Here is a 14,633-nt window from a genome sequence, read left to right on the forward strand (position 1 = left end):
CTCAAATATGAAATCTAAAGCTAATTCCACTTATACATGCACATGCAGAAAAGTCACAACACAGTGAGGTAGATACCCCCTAGGTAGTGCACACACCCTTCTATGGTGAGAACACAAACTAAAGAGCAGTTCGACAAAACTAGCAACATTGGTGACCCATGTCACCTTGATCCTTCCCTCTTCTACCTCAAAAATAAGCCTATCTTCAAGGAAGAATCTAAAGCTAATTCCATTCCCACCACAGACTGGCCTAAAGCATAAGGATACTAGTAGTACTCTCTACACCTCCAAACCGGCACTAATTGTACATGGATCCCATTGAACCTCAAAATGCCATGGGACTAGAACTTGACTAGGAGGGGGTAATGCTAACCCCTTTTAGAATAAAAGTAGAAAAAAATGCAATAAAAATTGAATTTTTCTAAGCACTTGTGAGTGTAAGAGCAAGAGTTTGAATGGGACCAAATAAGGAAAATAATTCAAGTTGTACGAGCACCACACTCCCTAATGTGCAAGTTGTAAAATCAAAGAGTTTAGAGATCACAACAACATATATAATAATTTGTGCTTTGTAGGCTTAGAAAGATTACAAGACATGTATTGAGAAAGGACCAATATTGGACCAAAGAATGGGTGGATGGCCAAAAAAAGGACATGTATCTAAGCCAAAAAATTAGAGAATGAGCTCATTCTCGGAGTGTGCAAACTTGTGGCTCTCTTCTTGTTCTTGTGTCTATCTTGTTATGTGTGAGAGTGTGCAAACTAAGAGTGAGGGACCAGCTTAGAGAAGCTCTTGCTTCTCTTCTTCTTCTTCTTCTTCTTCTTCTTCTTCTTCTTCTTCTTCTTCTTCTTCTTCTTCTTCTTCTTCTTCTTCTTCTTCTTTCTCCACATCATCAACCCTAGGAACTAGAAGAGGTCTCTCCACAAGGGACCACACAATGTGGCCAACAACATCATGATCAAAATCAAATGAGTAGCACGTAAATGCCTAGAAGCCATACATGCATGCATCAATGGGGCTATATCACAACATAGGAGGACACAATGGATGCAAAAACCTTTGTATAAAGCTGAAACCTTATTGTGCATTGGCTCTAAAGTAAGACTCCTAGCTAGCCTTGATCATTCTACTTGTGTCCATTAGCAAGTTGTATTGAAGTATGTGCCACCCAAAATCTACACCTTGCCTCTGTATGCATGTTGAGGACTCCAAAAGCCATACTAAAGCTAGGCCTTTGTGACATTGAAGTGCATAGAGAAGAAACACATCCATCTACCATGCAACCCTGACATAAACATCAAACACTCGAACGTAGCCACATGATGATAAAATTACAAAGTGTAAAGGCATCACACAACAAAAAATCACCTGAATAGAAATACCATCAACCATCATCTCCCCCGTGGGAAAAATGTCCTCCACAATGAACCTACTTATAGCCTCCAAATCTAAAAGGGGTGCATCCCTCTTAATCCATAAAGGAGAAGTGTCTAGGATGCACAAGATAGAAGACCAAATGTGATTAGTAGGGGGAAAAAAGGCAAGATACTTAAACAACCCAAAAATGCACGTGAGATAGATGCAATAAAAACTTAGTTAAGGCTTTGTATGACCATCATCCTTCTTCCTAGTCAATTTGTTCTAGTCACTTATTCCAATTGCAATTACCTCCTTTCAGGCCTCTTTCTCTTAGAGGCCATTGAATTCAACCCACGTGAAAACAAAAATAGTTGTCAATCCATAGCTAAGGACTACAAATAACATGTAGGCATATCATATTTGTACAAACAATCAACAAAAGCACATAGAGCATCCAAGAAATATAATGGTCCCTCAACCCCTCCCCCCACCCAATATCTATCAAATCGTGTATAGAAAAACTTCTCCCTCTCCCTCTCCCTCTCCCTCTCCCTCTCCCTCTCCCTCTCCCTCTCCCTCTCTCTCTCTCTCTCTCTCTCTCTCTCTCTCTCTCTCTCTCTCTCTCTCTCTCTCTCTCTCTCTCTCTCTCTCTCTCTCTCTCTCTCTCTCTCTCTCTCTCTCTCTCTCTCTCTCTCTCTCTCTCTCTCTCTCTCTCTCTCTCTCTCTCTCTCTCTCTCTCTCTCTCTCTCTCTCTCAAACTCTAGAGGTGAAATAAACCAATAGCCATGCTCATCTAAGAGGTGCAATATACCAACATCCATGATATAACTTGCAAGAGGCCCTTGACTATGAGATTAGATGTCACCACATCATAGTTGAGAGAATATGAACCTAACTCTCAATAGTAATTAAGAGGAAGCTACCAAGGTAGTAAAGAAGAGGATAAAGGAGAGAAAAGATAGAAAAATGTAATATTCCGGCCATAACACTTCATATCAAGAAACAAATTCGGGATTGTTGTTTTAAAAATTACTCGTCAAGCTATCACATAAGTGACCGCACGTAATTTTCTTAATATTGAGTCTTGCATTAAAACAATTCCGCAATCCGACACGAGAAGATGCCTCAATGTTCCCAACCAACAAGAAGCAAAGACGCCTCGTAAATAATATTACAACGGCTTGATCATAATTTTTCCCGCATTATATTTTATTTAGTATTCGCAATTCCATTTAATGTGTCAAAGATCACATTGATTTTGTAATCGCAAGACAAATCACAAAAGCCTTAATTGGTAGATAAATACCGCACAAGAACGAGCATGATATTGAGTAAGTAAGTATCAAAGACTATGGCATGGCTTTATAAACTAGATAAATCATGAGGTAACTTGATCAAAAATCACCAAATGAAGTCATTTTGAAGGAAAAAATATGTTTTTTTTAAAGGCAAAAAATCATGACTTTTTTACGCCTGGAAGAAGGAGAGAAAGTATTTTAAAATCATCCCTGTGTCACCATCCAACAGGTAGGCAATCAAAATGTATTTTTAATAAATCTCACTTGGCTCTTAATAAGTAGCCAAAAGAATTAGTTGAGTGCATACTCCCCCTCATGGCTATAAATACACCACCTCTCCTTCACAAAGAAAGCAAGAAGGAAGACCTCTTGATTATGGAAAATTTTCTCTACTTCTCTTTTCCATTGTAGCTTGAGCCTTGAAGGAGGAAAATACCCCTCTTCTACCTCATTTCCATTTTCTCTACGCCCTGTTACACCTTCCTCCCATACAACCATATCGCTAAGCAAAATGCTTGCAAAATTTTTCTGGACAACCACCAACTCTCCATGAACTACCATGTCGATTTTGTCTGGCATCCATGGCTCCATGAGGTCGTAGAAATTCAAAAAGCCCATTTGAAGCAAGGGAAGTAAAGAACGCGGCCGATGGAGAAGATGACGTGGTAGAAATTGGCGAAACCCCCATTACAGCAAACCTAAGAGAGGTAACATCTCGTTAGTTTGGAAAAAAATAATGTTTCTTTAAGCTTATTGCTATGTTTGCCTTTAAACAATTACAAACGCATTCTAAAGAAAATACATATGAATTGTTGCTTAGGAAAATAGCCTAAGTAATATAATAATTAACTATTCAGTGAAAAGACTCTTTCACTTGGAAAATGATTATATACCTTTCATTAAGAAAATATCTTAATTATGATTTATTTCATGATATTTATTATCATTTCATTAATGATGCATGTGATTATAATAACAGAAAAAAGGTAGACAATGTTAGGAAAGGGAATTAGTATATTTTAGATATTTTAGATACTATTTATTGTAAATATCCTAAAAAGCTATGAAATTTTCTAGAACAAGATGTCATGTAAAAAAAAGCAAGTGGCTTTTTTAAGCCAATTTTGGATATTTAATACAAAAAAGAAGGATTGGCAAAATCGCGTGCATCGTGATCGCAGTTTACAGGTAGTAAACAACACTTCGAACAGGCAGCAGCAGAAGGAGTGATCTAGAAGATTTCTAAGCAAGTGTCTTGGAGATTTACCCCCTTTTCGGAGCCAACGGAACCATCGGATTTGTGATTTGAGTATCAGATTGTATCTTAGAAGTTTTAGATCACTGATTTTGTCAAGATCCCCTCCACAAAGAGCTCTTCTTCTCAACCACAACCCTTCTTCTCTAATTTAGCTATAAATATGAGGCATGGGGAGCAGTTTATAGAAGCATAAGGAGACCCCGAGAGGCTGTGAGAGAGAGGTAGAGAGAGGGAGGTAGAAGGATACCTGTTGAAAGTGGAAAAAGACTGAATTTTTGACTGATTTTTGTTGTTTTTGAGGTCTGAATGGTTGATTTTTTATGGATTTAGAGTGATGTATGGTTGTTAATGGAAGTGTTTGAGAGTGTTTTGAATAATATTGATTATGTTTTGGAAGTTCATGATGATTCTTAGTGGAAATATGAAGCTCTGTGATGTTCTGATAGGTTCTGTTAAGGTTCTAATACCTTCTACATAGCTTCTGTTTTGTTTTGATTTTCTTCTGTATGAAGCATGGATTGATGATTGATGAAGGTTGAAATATTTTGAAAGCTTATTGAATAGTTTTTTATAGTTTGGAATGGTTTTAGTATGAGTTATGAGGTTCTAATATTCTCTGATGACCTTCTGTAACCCTCTGTAAACCTTCTGTAGAGCCTTTATCTCTGCTCTGTTCCTATTCTGTTCTATTCTGTAGAATGTATGTGTGACTTTGGAAAAGTTTTCTAACTTTTGGAAAGGATGAATCTTAGTTCAAAATAGCTAAAACAAATAGAAGAAGCAGCTGCCCTATTGAAGACTGAAGAGAAGACTGGAGTGACACAAACATAAGTGAGCTATGAAGAGAGAATGTAGTAGCTCTGGTGCCTCTTCGACATAGACATACCTCTTGGGAGGTGCAGCCACGACATAAGAAGGATTATTGAGAATCATTATTGAGTATTGTAGTGAGAAGATAATGTATTATTGAGAGAGTGTGTGAGAGAAAGCCAGAGATGGCCAATTCTATCAAAACAATGTATCTACTATGAGATATTGAAAGAGAAAACTATGAAGACATTGAAGATGAATACTATGTGATTGTTTTCCATTAAAAAGTGGTGTACTCTTTTATAGTCCTTGTTCTATTGATGGATTCTATGAAGAAATTGAAGATTATGGTTGATTCTATTAAATCCGTGGGAGATATCTACTATGATACTGTGTGAAGAATTATTGTTTTCTTGGTTCTGGTCATTAAAAGAATGAAATAAAAGCTTGTTGATGTTACAACATAGATTTTCTTGCAATAGAATCCGCTTTTCCTGGTGTCTCTCTTGGGGCTCCATATTTTTGGTGTGCAGCCAGGAAAAGTTGCCATCAATAAGCATCAAAAGAGGCTGAAAATGAAAGAAATGGCATTGCCAAGAAGAAAAGAATTCAATGGATGTTTACAAAGTTTCTTCTTCCATTGAAGAGTTAGAGATTCTTATTGCCAAAGCCATTTTCCACAAGAATTTCATACCACAATGGTGGACTATTTCCTCTTCCTATTGAGGCAACAGATTCTTATTGCCAAAGCCATTTTCCACAAGAATTTCATACCACAATGGTGGAAACATATTACCATCATGATGCAAGTTCTATAGGGTGGACTATTTCCTCTTCCTATTGAGGCAACAGAGACGTGCATCTTGGTGAAACAAACTGAAGGGTAGAAACAGAGAGAATGACCATTCATGGAAGATTTGGCATTTAGACATCATCAAGTGGGAGATCATGAAGAAGCTTCAGGATTCGTGGTCTATGGAGGTTCACGAAAACAAGAAGGAAAAGAGTTGGAACTCGTTCGTGGATGCTCAACAGCAAGATACATGGGATGCTTGGTGCACTGACAATCTTCTGTTTGTCCAATCAGCAACCCACTGGAAGTTGGTAGACAGAGTGATTTTCACAACATACACTGTTGAAACCCTTAGAAGTTGGCATTATTATAATGATGGCACAACAACGATCCTAAGAAGAATAAGTTTTGATACTTTCAAAACAAATATCTCCCCCTCCGTAGTGGTTTGAAAGCCGAATTGAGAGATGTTGAAAAGAAGGAAGTAGAAGAGATGTTGGTAGAGAATCCCCCAGATACTAAAGCCCTCTCTGATTCTATTCTCTTGAGTACTGAACAACTGGCTAGAGCCAAGCCCTTGATGAATGACGCAATCAAGAGGCAAGCATTAGAACAAGTCTAGAGGTACGTGAGAAGAGAGAAGGCAAGAATCAAGGCTGAGAACGAGCTCGCAGTAGCAGAAGCCTTCTTTGATGCCCTAAAAGCACTCTTTACAAAAGTCCCCATGGTGACTCAAGGTCCCCTTCCTAGTCAGATTCGTCCTGGAAATATTGATGATAGGCCAGCAAATGTAGTCCCATGCCAATTTTTAAGGGAGAGTACAATGAAGACCATGATCTTCATGTAGCAGAGTTTATGGTAGCATGTGTGGCTAACAATGCCAGAACCCCTGAGCATTGGTTAGCAATATTTCCTGCTACTTTCAAGGATGCGGCATTTCAGTGGTATGAGAGACAAGCAATAGGAACTTTTGGCACATGGGACGATCTGAAGTTAGCCTTCCTCACTAAATTCAAGTATGAAGGTTTTGAAGAGCGGATGCAAGAGGAGTTCATGAACCTAAGTTGGTCCTCGGGAGAAAGAGTAGAAGCCTATGTCTCACGAATGGAATCCATCCTGAAGAGATGGACTAACCATCATTTGGACGAAGGTATCTAGAAAGGAGTGTTTCTCAGATGCCTACAACCAAAAGTTCGCAAGTTTGTGGAATTGAGAAGACCAATTGATCTGCAAGTGGAAGGTGCAAGATTGTATGACGAAGTTGAAGCAAGGTTGTCAATGACTCCAGGAAGAGGAGTCTTACCTCCTCCCATGCTAGGAATGGTATACCCACCAAATGCAGTCCCAGGGACAGTTCCCTACCCCTATCCCCAGATGCAAACAATGCCGCAGTATAATGCACCTAATCCACAGTGGTCACCGCAGATGAGAGTGCCTCAAATGATGGTTCAACCACAACGACAGTGGCCTCAAACAATTCCTCCAATGGTGACTCAATAATAGTGGAACCCTACCAACTGGAATCAACAATCCCAAGTCTCAATAGAAGCTCTGAATCAAAACCAGAACAGAGGACCCTCTGGATCAACCCAACCAGTGTATGCAGTAATTACATAAGCTTCACAAAATCCTACTACAAGTACTTCAGGAGGTGAAAATCTGAAGGACTACTTATCCAACTCAGTTGCAAGTATCAAGAAAGAGCTTATGGATGTGATTACAGAGTAGCTACAGATGTTGAAGGTGAATACCGCCAATATATCCACCCCTATGGAAGCTGGGAGAGATGTGATGCGTTCTAATACATGGTGCGGAAAGTGTCATCAAGCGGGACATTTAGCCACTAAATGTACCCAAAAACCAACCATTTCGGGAGCCTTTTGTTCTTATTGTTTGCGGAAGAACCATACAGAGATGCAGAATGAAGACAGAAAGATGAAAATCCAAGATTTAGGATATTTGCTCTATGAAAGAGATGCACGAACGAAGACAGAAAGATGAAAATGCAAGATTCAACTTGCTAGAATCCAAAATGACAACACATGATATTGGACCAAAGCCTAGGGATTTTGGTCCTAATTTTAATCCAAGGAGGTTTCTCTCTCAAAGTTACAAAGGATGACAGTCTGGTGGTGGTCAAAGATCAGAGGTGGAATGTTATAGGTGTGGAGAAAAGGGTCATGTCTCCTTGAATTGTCCAAACCCTAAACGATATGTGGATTACAAGCCCTTATGCAGCCGATGCAAAGGAGAAGGCCACACTACAAAGGACTGTCCAAGTCCAGCCCCTATCCAGGCCAATGCCACTAATAGCCAACAGAAGGTACAAGAGCCTGCCTCAATTTGGTAGAGTTTGAAGTTGCCGCTATCATGTGCACCAAGAAGAAGGAACCAGTTGTCCAGAAAGAGAACAACTCTCCTACCAATTCTGTGAAGTTCAACCTGCCAACAGAGGGACAGAGCAGTACAGGATATAACAGTGCAGTACAGAGCACAGTAGTGCCATAGAGAGTCACAGAGAGTGTCCCAGAAACAGGACCAGAGGTCCAGGAGATAGACGATACAAAAGCACCTCTAGAAATAGAGGGAGTGCTGATGTTGCCATTGCTAGAAGAAAAAAGAAAGATGAAAATGGGTGTAGCCCCATTCCCCATGAGGCTGGAGAAGCTTGTGGATCCTATCAAAGAATATGACTTGGTAAAAGACATAGACACTTTTAAGCCAAACTTAACATTCCGACTATTGTTGATGCTGTCTCCCAACTATCAAAAGAAATACAAAAGCATCTTGACTCGAAGACGTGGATTAAGGATTGCTCCTTCAATAGCAACTAAGACTAATAAGGCCCCAAAGCATGTAAAGGAAGTAGATGTGGCTAACGCCTTCCTAGATCCTGGAAACCCAGAGATTAGTGTATGGATCGAAGGATGCTTTATTTCAGATGCATTGATTGATGGAGGCTCATCAATAAACATAATGATGGATGTGACAATGAAGGACTTAGGGTTGCAAGGAATTCAACCTACACAGTGGCTTATTAGATTGGCAGACCAAAGCAGAATTAAACCGTTGGGCATCCTCCCATACCTAAAAACAACCCTTGCAGGAAAAGATTACTCGCTAACCTATTTGGTGGTTAAATCAAATTCTTATGGGACCTCATACCCTCTGCTGTTGGGAAGACCTTGGCTTTTTGAAGCGAGAGCTAGGACGGACTGGTTCAAAGGAACCCTAACCCTAGGCAAAGGATCCAACAAAGTGGTGTTGAAATTATATGGATCGCAAAAAAGCAATGGATCCACATCCATCGAAGTCATAACTGAATCCTCCAATGAAGCAACAGATGGTACATCAGGAGACGAAGAGGCTATTAAACAGATCTTTCCCAAGAAAATAGAGGCACATTCCCTAACAGTGGGCACTGTAAGCCAACTATCAAAGGAAGCAAAGTCTTTGTCCATGGAAGAATACCTCCTGCCTCAACTAGAATTAACTTCTGAAATCACCTCTGACATCGAGATAGAAGCATGGATGTATTGTTCTCCCTATTACATGCAAACAGTGGGCACTGTAAGCCAACTATCAAAGGAAGCAAAGTCTTTGTCCATGGAAGAATACCTCCTGCCTCAACTAGAATTAACTTCTGAAATCACCTCTGACATCGAGATAGAAGCATGGATGTATTGTTCTCCCTATTACATGCACAGAGACAGTAACAGAGACAAAGCTAGAGACAGAGCCAGAGACAGAGGTAGAAGCAGAAACAGACACAGAGGTGGAGGATCTGTTATTATCTTACAAAGCCTCTACAAAAGTAGAGACAGAGCCTCCAAAGGAAGAGGATGAAAATGATGAGGAAGAAAATGAAGCAGGATATAAAAGTGCAAATGAAGAAGTTCCACTGATAGCGAACGATCTTGTTGATGTCCCTACAGAGACCTCAGAGGCCGAAGATCTCGGGGTGTTGGATGGAATGACCATGGTTCCATTTGGGTTGACCAATGGACCACAAAGTATGCAGAATCTGCATAAGCAATGGATCAAAGGCATAAAAATTAAGCTTACCAATGGTTCCTGTAGCCCTGACCATTCATTTTGGAGAAAAGATGATGATGATGATGTCCCCTTGTCAACAGAAGCCAAAACCATCAAAGCCACGGATTCTAGAAGGTCCATGCTATGTGACATTCCTAGACGTATCCTCTGAAGATGAATCCCTAAGTCCAAAAGAAATCACCACTCACACAAAAGCAAACAAAGCTCTGATACCCTTCCATCAATCTAAACAGACAAATGAGCCATTTGTTCAGAAAGGAGGACATTGGTTCTAGTGGCACATCAAACGAGAACACTACTTCCTTGAAAGAGTCAGACCTCTATCCAAAAGCAATCCATGGGACATTTATCCGTGAAGTGGAAGGTGAAAGGCAAGTGACGTTCCTGGATATTTACGGTACTGAACGTCACTTGGAAGTGGTTCTCAATCTTCCAGAAGAAGAACTAGTGGTCCTGCGAGATCTACTAAATGAGAACTTAGACGTGTTTGCTTGGTCGTACAAAGACCTAAAGGGGATTTATCCCACAGTATGCCAACATCACATTGACCTAGATCCTGATGCCAAACCTATAAGGCAAAGACAAAGACGTGTGAATCCTAATTATTCTGCTCTGGTGAAGGCTGAATTATTGAAACTTCTTGAAGCCGAGTTCATTTATCCCGTGGCTAACAGTGAATGGGTTTCGCCCATTGTGGTTGTACCCAAGAAGAACGGGAAACTTCGAATATGTGTGGACTTTCGGAAGTTGAACTCAAAAACAAAGAAGGATCATTTCCCTATCCCTTTTATAGAGCAACTATTGGACACAGTGGCAGGCCATGAGCTGTATTCCCTCTTGGATGGATTCAACGGATATAGCCAAGTCCAAATTGCAGAAGAGGACCAATCCAAAACAACCTTCACCACAGAATGGGGGGCCTATGCTTACAGAGTGATGTTGTTTGGGCTCTGTAATGCTCCTGCTACCTTCCAATGGATAATGATGGCTGCCTTCCAGAATCATCTACGTGATTTCATTGAGGTGTATCTTGATGACTTCTGTGTCTATAGTTTAATCTGTGAGCACTGGGGACACCTAGAGCAATGTTTTGACAGATGTTGAGAGTATGGGATTTCTCTCAACCCCGAAAAATATGTCTTTGGCGTTTCATTTGGAGTTCTTTTGGGCCATATTGTCTCTACACAAGGGATTGCAACAGACCCAGCAAAGATTGAGAAGTTTGCCACCTTGGCAGCACCAACAAACCTCAAGCAATTGAGAGAATTTCTTGGCCATGTGGGCCACTACAGAAGATTTATTCCACATTTTGCAACCAAGGTAGCCCCTCTGCACAAGCTCCTAAGGAAAGATGTGGATTTCCTTTGGACTGATGATTGCGAAGGAGCATTTAATACCCTAAAACATTGCCTTGTCCAAGCACCTATCTTGCAGCCTCCTGACTGGACGAAGGAGTTTCACATGCACACATATGCATCAGTCGAAAGGCTAGGTATTGTCCTATGTCAAAAGGGCCCCTCCCGATATATTATGCAAGCCAAAAGGTCACGATAGGAAACAGAACTATACAGTGATAGAGCTTGAGTGCTTGGAAATGGTGTTTGCACTCGAGAAGTGTCGACACTATCTATTGTCAACGCATTTCAAGTTCTACGTGGATCATAAAGCCCTATCCTTCCTGATGAACAAAGCATATATTAAAGAACGACTGATGAGATGGTTACTCTTGTTCCAGGAGTTCGATTTTGAAGTGGTCACTAAGCCTGGCCGTTCCCATGTCCTAATTGATCATCTATTACGAATTCCTCAAACTATAGAAGAGGAACAGGATGATCCAGACCTTCCTGATGCTTCCTTGTTTCTAGTTGAAATAGTTAGTCCCTGATATGCAAACATAGCCAAACTCCTGGCAACTCAATAGTATCCTCCTGGCATCTCAAGCCGTGAGAAGAAGAAGCTTCTGTTAGAATCAGCACCCTATACTTTGCTAGGCGGTGCACTCTACAAGAGAGGCAAAGATGAAGTATTGCGAAGATGTGTTGCAGGAGATGAAATCGGCATAGTATTGAAAGCATGCCATGACGAACCATGTGGTGGACATTTCGCAGAAGAAGCAACAGCCAGGAAGGCTCTGTTGGCAGGATACTGGTGGCCGACCCTCCACAAGGATGCACATGACTACTGCAAGAGATGTGATGCTTGTCAGTGAATGGGAAAACCTACCAAAACAAGTGCCATGCCACTGCAGCCTATTCTTTCCCTAAAGCCGTTCGAGAAGTGGGGGATTGATTTTGTGGGTCCCATTGATCCACCCACCAGACGAAAGCAGAACACATACATCTTAGTATGTATGGATTATGTCACAAAGTGGTGTGAAGCTAAAGCTCTAAAGCAGGACGATGGTAACAGCGTAGCTCTGTTCATGTACAAAAATATTATCACCCGTTTTGGTAGTTTTCTCAAGCTAGTAAGTGATAGAGGTACTCATTTCCTTAACAAAATCATGGAGAAGCTGACGGAGCTGTATAAGATCCGCCATCGCAAGTCCACTCCTTACTACCCCATAGCCAATGGCCAAGTTGAAGTCACCAATCGCATCCTTTGCTTGATCCTGATAAGAATGATTGCCATACATTATCGGGACTGGAACGATCGACTTACAGAGGCCCTCTGGGCATACAGAACCTCCCATAAGGCAGCTACAGGACAGACCCCTTTCCAGTTAGTGTATGGTACCTTACACTAAGCCGTCTTTCTTGTTGAACTGGAATTGCTCTCTTTGCGAGTGGCAGTTAAAGAACGCTTGGGATATGATGAGTCACTGCGACGCTGCCTCCTACACTTGGAATGTTTGGATGAGATTCGGCGGATGGCCCTACAATGTATGGAAACCACTCAAGCGCGACGCAAGGCCTATCATGACAGTTTCATCAAGCACAACGAGTTCCAAGAAGGTGATCTTGTCCTAGCCTATGATTCGAGATTTGGCAAGTTTCCTGGCAAGCTTCAACAATGGTGGATGGGCCCGTACAAGGTACTTGTTGTCAATCCTAATGGCTCGGTTCAGGTGCAGACCGTTGATGCCTCTGATGATCCTTTTCTAATCAATGGCTATCATCTGAAGAAATACTTCCCTCCTTGGGGATCTTGACAATCACAGTTGACCTACCCTCCCCCTTTTGGGCGTCGCACTGTCATTCTCTTCGTGCTTCTGATAGCCCTTATGATTCTCCTCATGAGGCGGTCTCGTTCTGCTAGCCCCTCACAGATACCTCTCAACCCTACCTTGTTCTCTTCTCTTCTGATCCAACAACGGTGGCGAGGTTGGTCCTAACACATAGTATTTCTACCATTCTCTTTATTAATGAAAAAAAAAAGAAAAAAAACAAAACATACAAAACTGTTATGGGAGAAAATGAAGAAATTTCCTATCATAACAGGCCTCGTTCCAAGAAAAGGTGGAAACATCCTTGGGCGGGAAGCTGACTATGGAAAAGGTGGTAATACCCCGTAGTTCAGGATAGCTGACTCACCAACAGCACCTTTCCAGCAAGTAATTTGAAGCCACCTCCCTTGGTGCATTGTCTCTGCAATATTAGTCTATTTGCCCTTCTTAACAGATGAGCTTTCTTACAAATTATTGAAGTACAAGACTTGTTGGCTGCCTCCCTCGGTACGCCTCGTCTTCAACATCCTGATGACAACAACAGATAAAGTGATCTTCATCACCAACGCCCTGAGTGATGTAAGCTTTCATCCTAACAGGATGGGGACGTAAGTATGGGATGCCATCTGTATATATCAGTGAGAGTGAGACAGAGGGTGGGCTGAGTGACCAGTCTTTCCCTTCAAATAAAATGAGAGGCGAGATGTGTGAATGGAGTGTTGCACACATGGGTTGGGCCTCTCAACGCACAACGCATGATCTGTTCCTGTGCACTGCACCATAAGGCTCCCTGGCCTTCCTTCTTGCACTGTATGCCGGCATAGGGCGAGATGCATTGTTGCACCATCAAATGCACACAAGGCATACAACCTTTGCACAAGTGACAGTGAGGATTATATCAATGGGTTTCAAGAACGGGTTGCCCTCCTATATCTATCAATAGAGTGTGAGATAGAGGGTGGGTTGAGTGTGATTGATGTTTCTCCTCAATCAATTCCGAGAGGTGAGATTGAGGGACGTTACGACCATTGGAGTTAGGTACGTTCTTGTTTCCCTATGCATCCACAGGATGGGTCTCTGCCATCATCACAAGACACACCACTCTGTTCTAGGCACTGCACTACAAGGCTCCCTGGCCTTCCTCCTTGCACCTATGCCAGACGGGTTGGACACACTGATGCACCATCAACTGTACACCTTGGCATACTCCCTCTACACCACCCCCTTGTCGATTCCTAAACTGAGTGTGAGATCTCGGTTTCCATCAATATTACCTCGAGTAATGTAAGTTATGGGGCGAGTGACTGTTCTCTCATTCCATTTGAGTGCCCGTGAGTTGAGTGACTATCCTTCGTCAATGACACCTACCCCAATGGGCTTCATCAACTAGCTACTTCATTGGGTGCTGCTACATGGTCCGTGCCATGCTGGTTGAATGCTGGAGCGAGTCCTTGTACCTCTTGCAGCCGACTTCAATCCTTCTGTAGCAGTGGCGGTTCCTTCGACCATACGCAAACCAGGCCAAGTTTTTCTAACCTTATCCTTATGATTGCAAGTATACGTTACATTTTAAGTGTGGGGATGCTAAAGTCCAGTCGGGTGACAAGTCCTAGGTTGTGTTGCTGCATTTAATCCTGTCTGTTAAGGTTTTAAGTGTGGGGACACATCGCTGTGCGTCTATGATGCATACCCCCTACATATGGCTCACTTTAAATCATGCATGTATGCCATGACCTGTTTTTACCCTGATGGGGTCCCTTCCCCACCCCCATGTCCTCCCTGTTTAACCCACCCTTGGGGCCGTTCCTTCTGTTTTTCCCTTTATCCCTTATTGTGACGATTTTATATGTGAATATATCCTACATTTACCGAGACCCCCATCCAGCCTTATA

Source organism: Lygodium microphyllum, chromosome 27 (genome assembly GCF_053477565.2).
Source record: "Lygodium microphyllum isolate KBCC chromosome 27, Lygodium_microphyllum_v1.1.10, whole genome shotgun sequence".
NCBI lineage: Eukaryota > Viridiplantae > Streptophyta > Polypodiopsida > Schizaeales > Lygodiaceae > Lygodium > Lygodium microphyllum.